Here is a 12,011-nt window from a genome sequence, read left to right as displayed (position 1 = left end):
GAAACAACACACTGAACATTGGTTCCACCCTGGAAAGTTAAGATATTCCAAATGTGCATTTTTACCCTCAATTGTCCATTTTATTAAATCAACATTGTATTTTAACATATTTATTGCAAATTAAAACTATGAAATTAACTTAAACAACATAACTGCTCTTGATGGCAGTTACATACATACGTTATTTGTAAAAAAAACATTTTAAAATAATGAACGCAAAATACGTCACAAATTATTCCTAAATTGTCAGAGGGGGTCAAAAATCACTTGTCACTTGCAACTCCATCAACTAATAGAAGTCTTTTAGATATGGACTGAAACATTGTTTTGCAACATCGTGTTTTATATGCATGGCGGCCATATTGGATTCTGAGGCGAGGTTGCACATAGGATGTTTTCCTCTTTAAATCACAACTTCTGATTCCAATCAAATGTAAACAGGCCCTTTTCAGGAGCTAATGGAGCTTGGAGGACTAAAGGAAGGTAGATTAACAATATAGTGGCGGGGAAGGGGGGGGGGGGGTCTATCACCCTTTCTATCAGGTTATTCCCTCAGACTTCATTGAGGAGGGCTCATTGTCTGAAGTGATTGGGCCTCGGAGGAACAGTAGGGAGCTGTTTGTGTGTGTGGGGGACACAGAAGGAGGGAGGAGACGCAGAGAGCCACCATCTCCTGATCTCCAACCAATTTCTATGCAAATGCTACAACTTGATTTGGGCTGAGCTGCCATTGTTGTTCCGGGTGCAGGCGGGGGTTTGGTGTAAGGTGCTGCCGCCGCCGCGAATCGCCCCGGCTCGTATCTCCTGCACTGACAAACTCGCACTGTGATGCATTTCAGCGCAGCGCCGTGCGGCTGGAGGGCAATACTTTAACACGGCGGTGACAAACAGCTACGGGGAGACAGAATCGTGTGTGGGGGTGGGTGGGGGCCGGCAAACTAATCGGGAGACTGCGGGGAAATGTTCCTCTTGCCCAATGGGCCAGAAAGCTGGGTGCTCATATTTCTCAGCCACTGCATCAAAGCCCCCAGAAGCATCCGTCAGGCTGCAGAGACATCGCCATCTGCTGCGTGCCGCGTTTCTCCACAGCAGCCGGGTGGCGGCGTTTCATCAGCGGCTCGGCTACAAAGACGAGCGCCGCTGCTGTTAATGGCTGCTGACCTTAAAACTGCTGTGAAATAAACCCGCTAAGGAGAATCAACGCTTAAAGTGACGCTGCAGCTTTGAGAGACGTTCGGGTTTGACTCCCTCGCCGTCCTTGGTGCCTGTCGGAGGAGGCGGTGACCCTAATTTCACTTATGTGTTCTTGGAAGGTTTCTCACATCAGAGGCGAGCGCCAACGGCAGTCGCCTTGCATCCTGATTAGAGCTGAAACTCCCAGCGTCCTCTGCGGGGGGGGGAGAGACGCGCCACACCTTCAGTAAAATAAAAATAAACTAGAAAAAGCTGTTCCTGCGTAACAGCGAGTGAGAATGCTAATCTGCAGAATGATTTGAGCAGAAGATGCAGAAGATCCCTGCATTAGAGGAAAAAGTAGCTGAAAAACATTGAAATCGGATTTAAATAATTTGGAAAAATGAAGAATTTGAAGGGATTTGAATAATTTGAAAACTTTGAATAATTTGGAAAAATGAAGAATTTGAACAATTTGAAAGAATTTGAAAAATTTGAAGGAGTTTGAAAAATTTGAAGGAATTTGAACAATGTGGAAAAAATGGGAAGGAATGTGAAAAATTTGAAGAATTTCAAAAAATTTCAAAAAATTGAAAAATTTGAAGAATTAGAACAATTAGAACAATTGAAAGAATGTGAAGAATTTGAAGGAATTTGTATCAATTTGCATTGATTTCAATGGGAACAGACAAAAAAAAAAAATCGCACAAAAAGTGAAATATTTTAAAAAGTGTAAAAGTTAGCATGAACATGAGTCATAGCAGTCATGCCGGGAACGAGCCGAACATTTTGATACCAAAATTGTTGAAATCGGTTGAAGTATGAGGGAGTAGTTAGACGCCGACGGAATAATAATAATAAAGAAAAACAGGAAAACAATAAGTGAGAATGCTGTATAGCATTCTCACTGATAAAATAAACGCTGCTTATCTGGATGCAAACACGCAGCAAAGAGAAGCTTTACCATCAAGGCGAGGAACCGGGATGAACTCCTCCAGCTAATTATATGCTCAGATGCTCTCTGGGAAACGTGGAGCTGTAGATCAGCAGCGCTCTGGGGCCACTTTCAGCCTCACCCAGACTTCTTGTGGCCCTTGAACATTTTCCTACCTGCAAACCCCCCCCACGCTTTCATTAGCTAAGCAGGATCCATTATTAATACATGAGGACTTCATCTGCAGCTCAACTATATAATCTGCTGCAATATTATGTTTAAATGCGGCTGTTTTAATACACTATAATGATGATTGCTGCGAGCAGCCAATAAAATAGCTGTTTAAAGCGCTCTCAAGTGTTTACAAGGACACATTTACTGTGAGGAAATATGTGGAGACGAGTGTTTGTGCAGCAGTTTTAAAATTACATGTTTAATGGTGGGTATATATTTTATTCTGGAGCTTATTCCTGCTACCTAGGCTGCTCAGAGGGCTGTTATTCTGCTGCTGGACAAAAAAAATAAAGGCTTTATTGGGACAGAGACTGAAAATCAGCCATCAGTTTAAATTTTCCCCATTAATATGTGGCCTAAAACCCAAACTGAATGGGTGAAAAGATAAAATTACGATAAGATGTCAGACTCAATTTTGCCCTGTTTTCAATTATTTACGTTCATTTTGAGATATTTCTAGTGATCAGGGCTGGAGGACAAGGAGTCAAAGAAAGGAATGAAGGACACAGGGGGAGAAAAAAGATGCAAGCAGGGAAAAACGGGAAAAGATGGGTAGGACAAATGATGCGAGGACGGAAGGAAGGAGGGACGCTAGGGATGGACACAAGGAAGAAACGAAACAAAAGACGGTCACAAGAAAGTAATGGAGGGCAGAAGGAAGGAAAGGAAGGAAGGAAGGAAGGAAGGACAACTAAGAATTACAGACAAGAATGAAGGAAGGAAACAACGGATAGCAAAAATAATTATTAAAGGCATGGCACAAGGAAGGAAGGAAGGAAGGAAGAAAGGAAGGAAGGAAGGAAGGAAGGAAAGAAAGAAGGTGAAGAAGGAAGGAAGGAAGAATGGAAGGAGTAGGAATTACAGACAAGAATGAAGGAAGGAAACAAAGGATAGCAAAAATAATTATTAAAGGCATGGCACAAGGAAGGAAGGAAGGATGGAAGGAAGGAAGGAAGGAAGGAAGGAAGGAGTAGGAATTACAGACAAGAACGAAGGAAGGAAACAAAGGATAGCAAAAATAATTATTAAAGGCATGGCACAAGGAAGGAAGGAAGGCAGGATGGAAGGAAGAAAGGAAGAAAGGAAGGAAGGAAGGAAGGAACAACTAGGAATTACAGACAAGAAGGAAGGAAACAAGGGATAGCAAAAATAATTATTAAAGGCATGGCACAAGGAAGGAAGGATGGAAGGAAGAAAGGAAGGAAGGAAGGAAGGAAGAATGGAAGGAAGGAAGGAAGGAAGGAAAGAAAGAAGGTGAAGAAGGAAGGAAGGAAGGAAGGAAGGAAGGAAGGAAGGAAGGAAGGAAGGAAGGAAGGAAAGAGTAGGAATTACAGACAAGAATGAAGGAAGGAAACGAGGGATATCAAAAATAATTATTAAAGGCATGGCACAAGGAAGGAAGGAAGGATGGAAGGAAGAAAGAAAGAAAGGAAGGAAAGAAAGAAGATGAAGAAGGAAGGAAAGAAGGAAGGAAAGAAGGCATTTGAAAATGGAAATAAGGACACAAGCAAGAAAAAGAAGAAAGGCACGATAAAAGGATGTAAGAATCCAGGAAAAGAAGGTAGACACAAGGATGCAAGGAAAGAAGAAAGGACACAGGTTGGGCAGATGGGAGGACACAAGGGTGAAGGAAAGAACAATCACAAAGAAAGAATAGTGATTGGGTTGAAGGACAAAAGAATAAAGGAAAGATGAAAATAAGGGAAATGGGAGGAAGCAAAGGACGCGAGGGAGGGAGGAAAGGAGGACACGAGGAAAGATGACAAAAAGTGTACAAGGAATGAAGGATTACACTGGGAGGAGAAAAGGACATTTACTCTAAAGGCTCAGGGCCTGCAGGATGATTTTGTTTATTATTAATGACCACCAGCCTGGTATAACGTGGCCAATCACACTACAAACCCCATAATGCACCTCAACAGCTACATGCAGCTTTAGTCGAGCGAGAATTAAAGCTCCACTTTTAGTCAGATGCAAAAAAGAAGATTTCTGGCCTGTCCACCGCCACCCTGGACGCTCTGGTAGACGATATTTTGGTGTTTTTCAATCATCTGAGACGTAAATTATTTTTTTCCGTTTTGTTTTTTGTTCCTGAATCAAGAAATACAAACCGGGTAACAAGCAGACCACAAGCAGGTGGTGTTTAGTTTACAATTATCTGTTGTCCTGCTGAGTATTTGCTTCACTGGCTTTGTTTTATTAATTAGTTCTTTAGTAAAATATTTGGGTTTTTTTCATTACATATAAGGAAATACATCATCTCTTCTCCTTAAAGGCAGTTTAAATCTCCATTTAAAGGTAAATGCTACTTCCTCAGACAGAAATAAGTTTATTGATAAGTCATAAGATTCATTTTATTTTTTTAAAAACTTTAAAAACTGCTTGGTTCATGGACAGTAGAGTCATTTAAAGTGACAGTAGCTCTGAAAATAGTGCAAAACCCTGTTGAAGTACCTAGGTTTCATGCTACAATATGAAAGACAACCAATTATTTCATTACTTTTTCCACATAATATGCAACATTTATCCTGAACACTGGTGTAATTTCTCAGTCATCCGGGAAATAATGTTAATGCTTAAGCAGAAAGCAACACAACTTTAACAGAAGAAGAGAGGTTCCCTTACCTTCTGCTTAATCAATGCACCCTGAAGATGAAACGCTTTAATCTAGAGATGATAAAAATGAATTAAATCACACCTGCAAAACACGGTGGTGGCCGTATTATGGTCTGGGTCTTAATTGCTTCTTAAACGATAGAACGGGACAGCATTAATTCCAGGTAAAAAAGAAAGAAATATGCAAATAAATACAAAATAATCCAAATCAAGTGAACGTGTTGTTGGTGGTAGCATGACGGCTTGGCTTTGATCTAACCACCTACCAGAAAGTGATGGCATCACTCCTGGTACAATAAATTCTATTAGAGTAAATTAATTAATCCACAACAGTGAACATTACAAGTGACGGCGCCAAATTATGAAAAATATTCAAGTAATTCCAACAACAAATGAGTAAAGTTCATGTTTTGTAATCAGTTCTGATTAAAATGTTGTTACAGGATCTAAAGTTAGTGGATCAATGTGTAGAATTGAACCGACAACCTTTAAAGCTGAGGTTTAACAACATGCAGGGAGACCCGGCTCTTGTTTGGTCTGGACTGACCGGATTCTAACGAGGACAGACGGCGCATTATTGGAGCGATGAATCTGCAGCGTCACAGACACGCCTGCATGGACGTAAATTTAATTTACTGCCACGCATTGTGGCAAAAAAAAAAAAAAAGAAAAAGAAAAACTAACAAAGCAGCAGCATCAGAGCATTAAAACGGAGCGTGAAACGTGCGCCGACGCCTCAAATATGAATTTCACCCACTCATAAATCCTGAGCTGCCCTCAACAAGCAGCTCGGATTTACTCAGACAATTATAGGGGAGAGGAGGAGATTTGGTGACACGTTCAAAAGTATTTACAGCTTCTTTTAATTATGAGCTTTATCATATTAGGACAAAAGAGATTTATTTAAACTTTGCCTAACTTCAGCTGGATGGATGCACTGACTCACATTCAACATGCGTTTATTAAAATAAACACACCTTTGTTTTATTTCACTATTTATTGAATCGCCTGCTGCTTCATGCCGTGCTGTTTTTCCACATGGTGCAGATTTATTTTATTTTTTTATGAATGGAGGGTAAAAATGTTTCTCATAATGTTGCACCGAAAGAAACAATTCTTATCAGTACAGATGACAATTTATTAGTCAAATATATTTACATTAAATGTACAAAAGTCAGATTTATTACAGGAAATTTTTTTTATTTTAATCTCTTAAACTGGCATTTTAAGGCGTGAATCCTGAATATTTATGCATATTTGTGATGCACGATGTTAATTAACAAATTTACAAGTTAATGCATATTGTTTCTATGTCATCTTTTGACACTGCATAGAAGAGCCTAAGCAGTTCATTTACACATAACTTTACACACACAAATGTATCTGTTTAATTTAGGCGAAAATAAAATATCATAATGATTTTAATCGATTTTCAGGGATTGGCTGTAGATGGATTTTAATGGATTTCATATTTCTTTTTAGGAAATGTTAATCACAGCCCAGAATGTTTACCTCAGTCATGTTGTGTATTTGTTCTTTTATTCGTTTTTACAGTACAATTTTTAATTTTCTCGTTTGTCCTGCTGTGTTTTACTTGTGTAGCCTCTGTTGATGGGTATGCTGATGTCTATTTTTATGTTTTATAGCATATGTGTTTATGTATGTGTTTTTAACCACTGCAAAACAAATCTTCCTACAGGTATAAATAAAGTAGGGCTGGACGATAATTCAATAACAATATATATCGATCGATAAAAAAGGGCCAATAAAAAGTTCAATAGAATAACAGTTTTCCTTCCTTTTGCATTCTAGCCAGTCATGTAGGTTAATATTACATCCTCCCAACCAATCAGAACACAGACCCAGGAACCAAGCTCCGCCCCCTTCAAAGAGTTCAGACAGCAGGCGTTTTTTTTTCTTTTTTAAATACTTGCAGTTTTTGTAAAAAATTGGTTGAATTGAATTGAAGAGTTGAGTTTGAATTCAGTAAATAGGTCAACAAGCAAAACGGCCAGGCCTGTACTTAAAATATATGTTTTGAATTAGTTGATAATTATCGATATCGATCAATATAATTTATATTTTATCTACATGCTTTTTTTCCATATCGTCCGGCCCTAAAATAAAGTAACCTTGAACCCTGAATGTATGAATAATCGAGTTAAAAGTGGCGTTCATGGCAATCTTTGGATATTGTTTTTAATCACTTTTGCACATTTTGTTGCTGCAGGTTTGCTACTTATTTAATAACTGTACAGTATTATTGCATTATGTTGTACGTTTGTCCCTAAAGTTCTGCCTTTCTGTTGTATCTGCATGCATGAGGGACAGTTAATGATATTTATCTTCTATTTACTCTTTAAAAAGAGTAAATACAACACACTGGGACACGGCCTCTGCGTTGGATCAAAAGTAAAGGGAGCCCAGAGGGTTAAAATTAGGTTAGAAGGTGCAATAAGTAGAAAGGATGCCTTGGTCGCGTTCTGTTGAATCGACATCTCTCAACCTGCCCAGCTATCGGTCATCCAGAAGAAAACACGGTTTTAAAACCCCGACCACCTCTCCTCTCCATTCTGCTCACATCTCATCTGTCAAATCGTGGAAAAAAAAACTCGAGCGTCTCCTCAACCTGCGGATGAGAACGGCGGCGTACGGCTGGTGGTTGTTCCTGAACCAGTCGCAGCTGTTAACCTCATTTCCCTCTCAGGACTAATAAGCATCAGAGGAGCCGGGGGTCTGGCTTTGCTGCTTAAACCTGCGCTTCAGTGGAAGATGGCCGGGCGCTTTCCCCTCTTCTCCCCTCATTACGGCGGCTGGAACCAGGCAGGAGAAGAATACGTGGAAACACCCGCCTGGAGTCATTTTAAGACTTTACCCCTGAAACCAACTCGGGGGAATTCATTTAACTCAGAATCTCATTAGTGGTAACTTCTACTGGCCTCGTTCCAGGCAGATAATTAACACTGCAAGGTAAAGAAGTTTGCAGGGAAGGTGTGATTTGTCACCATGTAGATGTAATCCAGAGCTGCTAAACATGACATGACGAGGCTCTCGTGAGGTTCCTAAAGCTACACAACGACTCGTTAGCTGAGCTGCTTGAAGTTTGGAAAGTGTCCTGCCAGACCAGCACATTTTTATTTTGAAGCATTTTCCTCATTGATGATAAAATTACAAAAAATCTGCAAAAGTACAGATGGTACTACTGTTGTTGTTTTTTTTTTTTACCTGTAAAAGAGACTGACTGGCTCTTAAATAAGTAAAAATTCAAGACTTTTCCAGACTTAAATTTAGTGGAAGGACACAAGGAGAATAATAAAGGAAATGGAAGGACACAAGGAAACATGACAGGAAGGAAATAAAAAAAAAGGAGACAAGAAAGGAATAAAATAGAAGCTCAGTCTGAATATCCTACCCTACAAAGTGCACACTCTCCTCTCTCCGGACATTTTTGTTAATTTACGTGAGGTGGGCTGTGCTGATACATTATGTCACACAAAGGATTGTGGGATACCTAAAGGGTTCTTAGCTCTGGTAAAGGAGGTTGCAGGGTTCCTAGGCTCCTTTTCCTACCTCCTTCCTTACTGACTGCACTATTCAGACAGCACTTATCATGGCGACCGCTGACGCACTTCTACTTTGACTAAAGAGTCCTTACTGTCTAAGGGTATCCGGAGGGAGCCAAAGAAGATAAAGAGGAAGGACAGAAGAGACAAGACAGGAAGGACATGAAGAAAATCAAGGAGTAAGGGCCCAAGGAGACAAGACAGGAAGGAAATAAGGAAAATAAAAGAGGAAGTATCCAAGGAGACAAGAAAGGAAGGAAATAATGAAGATAACGGAGGAACTATCCAAGGAGACAAGAAAGGAAGGAAATAAGGAAGATAATGGAGGAAGTATCCAAGGAGACAAGATAGGAAGGCAATAAGGAAGATAACAGAGGAAGTATCCAAGGAGACAAGAAAGGAAGGAAATAAGGAAGATAAAGGAGGAAGTATCCAAGTAGACAAGATAGGAAGGAAATAAAGAAAGTAAAGGACGAAGTACCAAGGAGACAAGATAGGAAGGAAATAAGGAAGATAACAGAGGAAGTATCCAAGGAGACAAGAAAAGAAGGAAATAAGAAAGATAAAGGAGGAAGTATCAAGGAGACAAGATAGGAAGGAAATAAGGAAGATAAAAGAGGAAGTATCCAAGGAGACAAGAAAGGAAGGAAATAAGAAAGATAAAGGAGGAAGTACCAAGGAGACAAGAAAAGAAGGAAATAAGAAAGATAAAGGAGGAAGTATAAAGGAGACAAGATAGGAAGGAAATAAGGAAGATAACGGAAGAAGGACCCAATGAGACAAGGAAGGAAGGAAATGAGGAAGATAACAGAGGAAGTATCCAAGGAGACAAGATAGGAAGGAAATAAGGAAGATAATGGAGGAAGTATCCAAGGAAATAAGATAGGAAGGAAATAAGGAAAATAAAGGAGGAAGTATCCAAGGAAATAAGATAGGAAGGAAATAAGGAAGATAAAGGAGGAAGTACCAAGGAGACAAGATAGGAAGGACATAATGAAGATAAAGGAGGTAGTACCAAGGAGACAAGATAGGAAGGGAATAAGGAAGATAAAGCAGGAAGTACCAAGGAGACAAGATAGGAAGGACATAATGAAGATAAAGGAGAAAGGGTCCAAGGAGACAAGGAATGCAATAAGAAAGAAAGGACAAAATTTGACTAAACGTGAAAGAAAATTGAAATCCAGGAAAGCAAGGAATTAAGGAAGGAAGAATGAAGAGACCGAAGGAAAGACGAGGTAGGAAAGCAAAAAGGGAAAAGGGAGAACAAAAGTAAGAGAGGATACAAGGAAGCTAAGGAAGGACAAGATAGGACAGGAAGGAAAAATGCAGGCAAGGGAGAACACAAGGAAGTAAAGATACCAGGAGACGAGGAGGAGACAAAAGGATTAAGAAAGGAAGGAAAGAAAGGAAGTGAGAGGACAAGAGGGAAAGACACAACAAAACTAAAAGACTGGGGGAGACTAAGGAATGAAATATAAAAGTGAATTAAGTACACAAGAAAAAAAAGAGGGAAGGGAGGAAGGAAGGGCAAAATGTAGGATGGAAGGACAAATTAAAGGAAGTATAAACAAGAAGCAAAAAAGAAAATAAGGAACAACAAGGCAGGAAAGAGACTATTTTGATAGTGATGTTTCTTAATCTTATTCTTCCAGCCCTGGAAACCACTGCAATCAAATAAATTCCCTGCGTAGGAACCGGGTCACTCTCACCACCTCATGGGATCCAAACTGTTGAGACTGAAACTTTTGGCTCCTTCATTTAGTATGTTTTCTTCTTCTCGTCTCCGAAGCCTTCAATTAATTCATGACTCTGTACAGAGGCAAAGTCTTCACATGCGGACATGTGATACATTTTTAATGTTTTGACATCGACTTTGCTCCAATCAATACAAAACAAAAGCTGTAGGTGGACTTCTCCTCATCTTTAATATTAAAGAGGTATGCAACAGGACAGCACAGCGCTGCTCTGGGCTTGTTTATTATTGAATCTTTTCTTTAGGTAAAGCACTCTCAGTATCTATTAGCACCAAGATGTGTAAAGAAACTACTATTTTGAGATAATTTACATTTAATATTCCTTTGTCTAGTTAAAAAAAACAATACGAGGAAACTAATACAGGTATTTTAATAAACTATAGTTAAGACTTTAGCTCCCAGCAGTGTATGTTTTATAACAGACTACAAATAAACAAATAAATCCAATTGACTGCAAGTAACAGCAAAGTGGAAACGATCAAGAATAGTTTTCTACGATTGAGAAATAACCTTAGGTCTCCTGATGATCTGCTCCAATTTCTTTTTAATGCAAGATATTAATGTACTTTAAAAGGCCAACAAATATGCAACAATTAAATGACCACTGGGCTTGCTATATATATATATATATATCTATATATATATATATATATCTATATATATATATATATATATATATATATATATATATATATATATATATATCTTTGTAATGAATGGACTTGCCCAATAAAAGTGTATGTAAATGGTGGGTAAATTAAATGTCAATATACCTTGCCATACTGGAATTGATTACCTTTATGCTACCACACTTGATTTTCTGATCGTCTGGCTTGCCATATACACATAATGTGTGACTATTGGATGGGCATATATAATAATATCACCAATGAGCTTGCCATAGGGGCTTTGCTGTGTGCTCTGACATCTGCATCAACCAGCATACCCTATATCAAATACAAGATAAACGCTCAGGTTCTGTACACAATAGTGCAGGCTGTCCAGGTCTTTCACCATATTTCTCTACATCAAACCAACATATTCTTCGGAACTTATTCACTGTAAAATGAAATGATGCATGAGGTACAATTTGGGAGTATTTATAGTTATATTCAGGAACAAAAAAGCAAAAAACAAGAAATCACAAAGCAAATTTATGTACATTGTGATTGCAGTACCGTACAGCAAGATGAGGTTTTTGTATTAGTATTACTAAAGGTTTAACATTTCATAGTTGGCTTCTCTAACAAAACGACAATGGGCCTGCCAAACAATATACTGTATATTGGTTATATGTCCCTTGGGGGTTGTTATGCTTTATCAGGACCATTGGTACAGCTACACAACTTAATTATGTGTTTCTTAATATTGCCATACAGGGGGATACTACTGTTGAGTTTGCCATACAGGCTTTGAAAATACCTTACATGACCACCAGCCATTCCACATGTTTAGAATATGATTGGACATGACATACACTACCCACATATATACAATATATACTCAATGAGCTAGCAAACCTAACTTTATAACGGTTGGACTTGCCATACATGGATATGAGTAACCACTGGGCTTCTAGTACATGATTATTCTACCACTGAGCTTGCCATACTGATTATGATAACTGATTATATACAAGATTTTATGACCGTTCAGTGATTACACCTCATTCTGTAACAGCTGGGCTTGCCATGTAGATTTTAAGGATTATTTCCTGGAAGTATGTCAACAGATTTG

General features: G+C 38.9%; 1 protein-coding gene across 1 annotated transcript in view; it reads right to left on the bottom strand.

Moving 5' to 3' along the window:
* LOC105917418 overlaps nucleotides 1-12,011 on the bottom strand; it is a 138,055-nt gene that overhangs the window by 20,509 nt on the left and 105,535 nt on the right. The gene's annotated exons all lie outside the window — the stretch shown is intronic.

This window comes from Fundulus heteroclitus, chromosome 24, assembly GCF_011125445.2.
Source record: "Fundulus heteroclitus isolate FHET01 chromosome 24, MU-UCD_Fhet_4.1, whole genome shotgun sequence".
In the NCBI taxonomy this organism is placed as follows: domain Eukaryota; kingdom Metazoa; phylum Chordata; class Actinopteri; order Cyprinodontiformes; family Fundulidae; genus Fundulus; species Fundulus heteroclitus.
The sequence above is the reverse complement of the archived record's forward strand: the minus strand, read 5'-3'. Positions and strand labels throughout refer to the sequence as shown.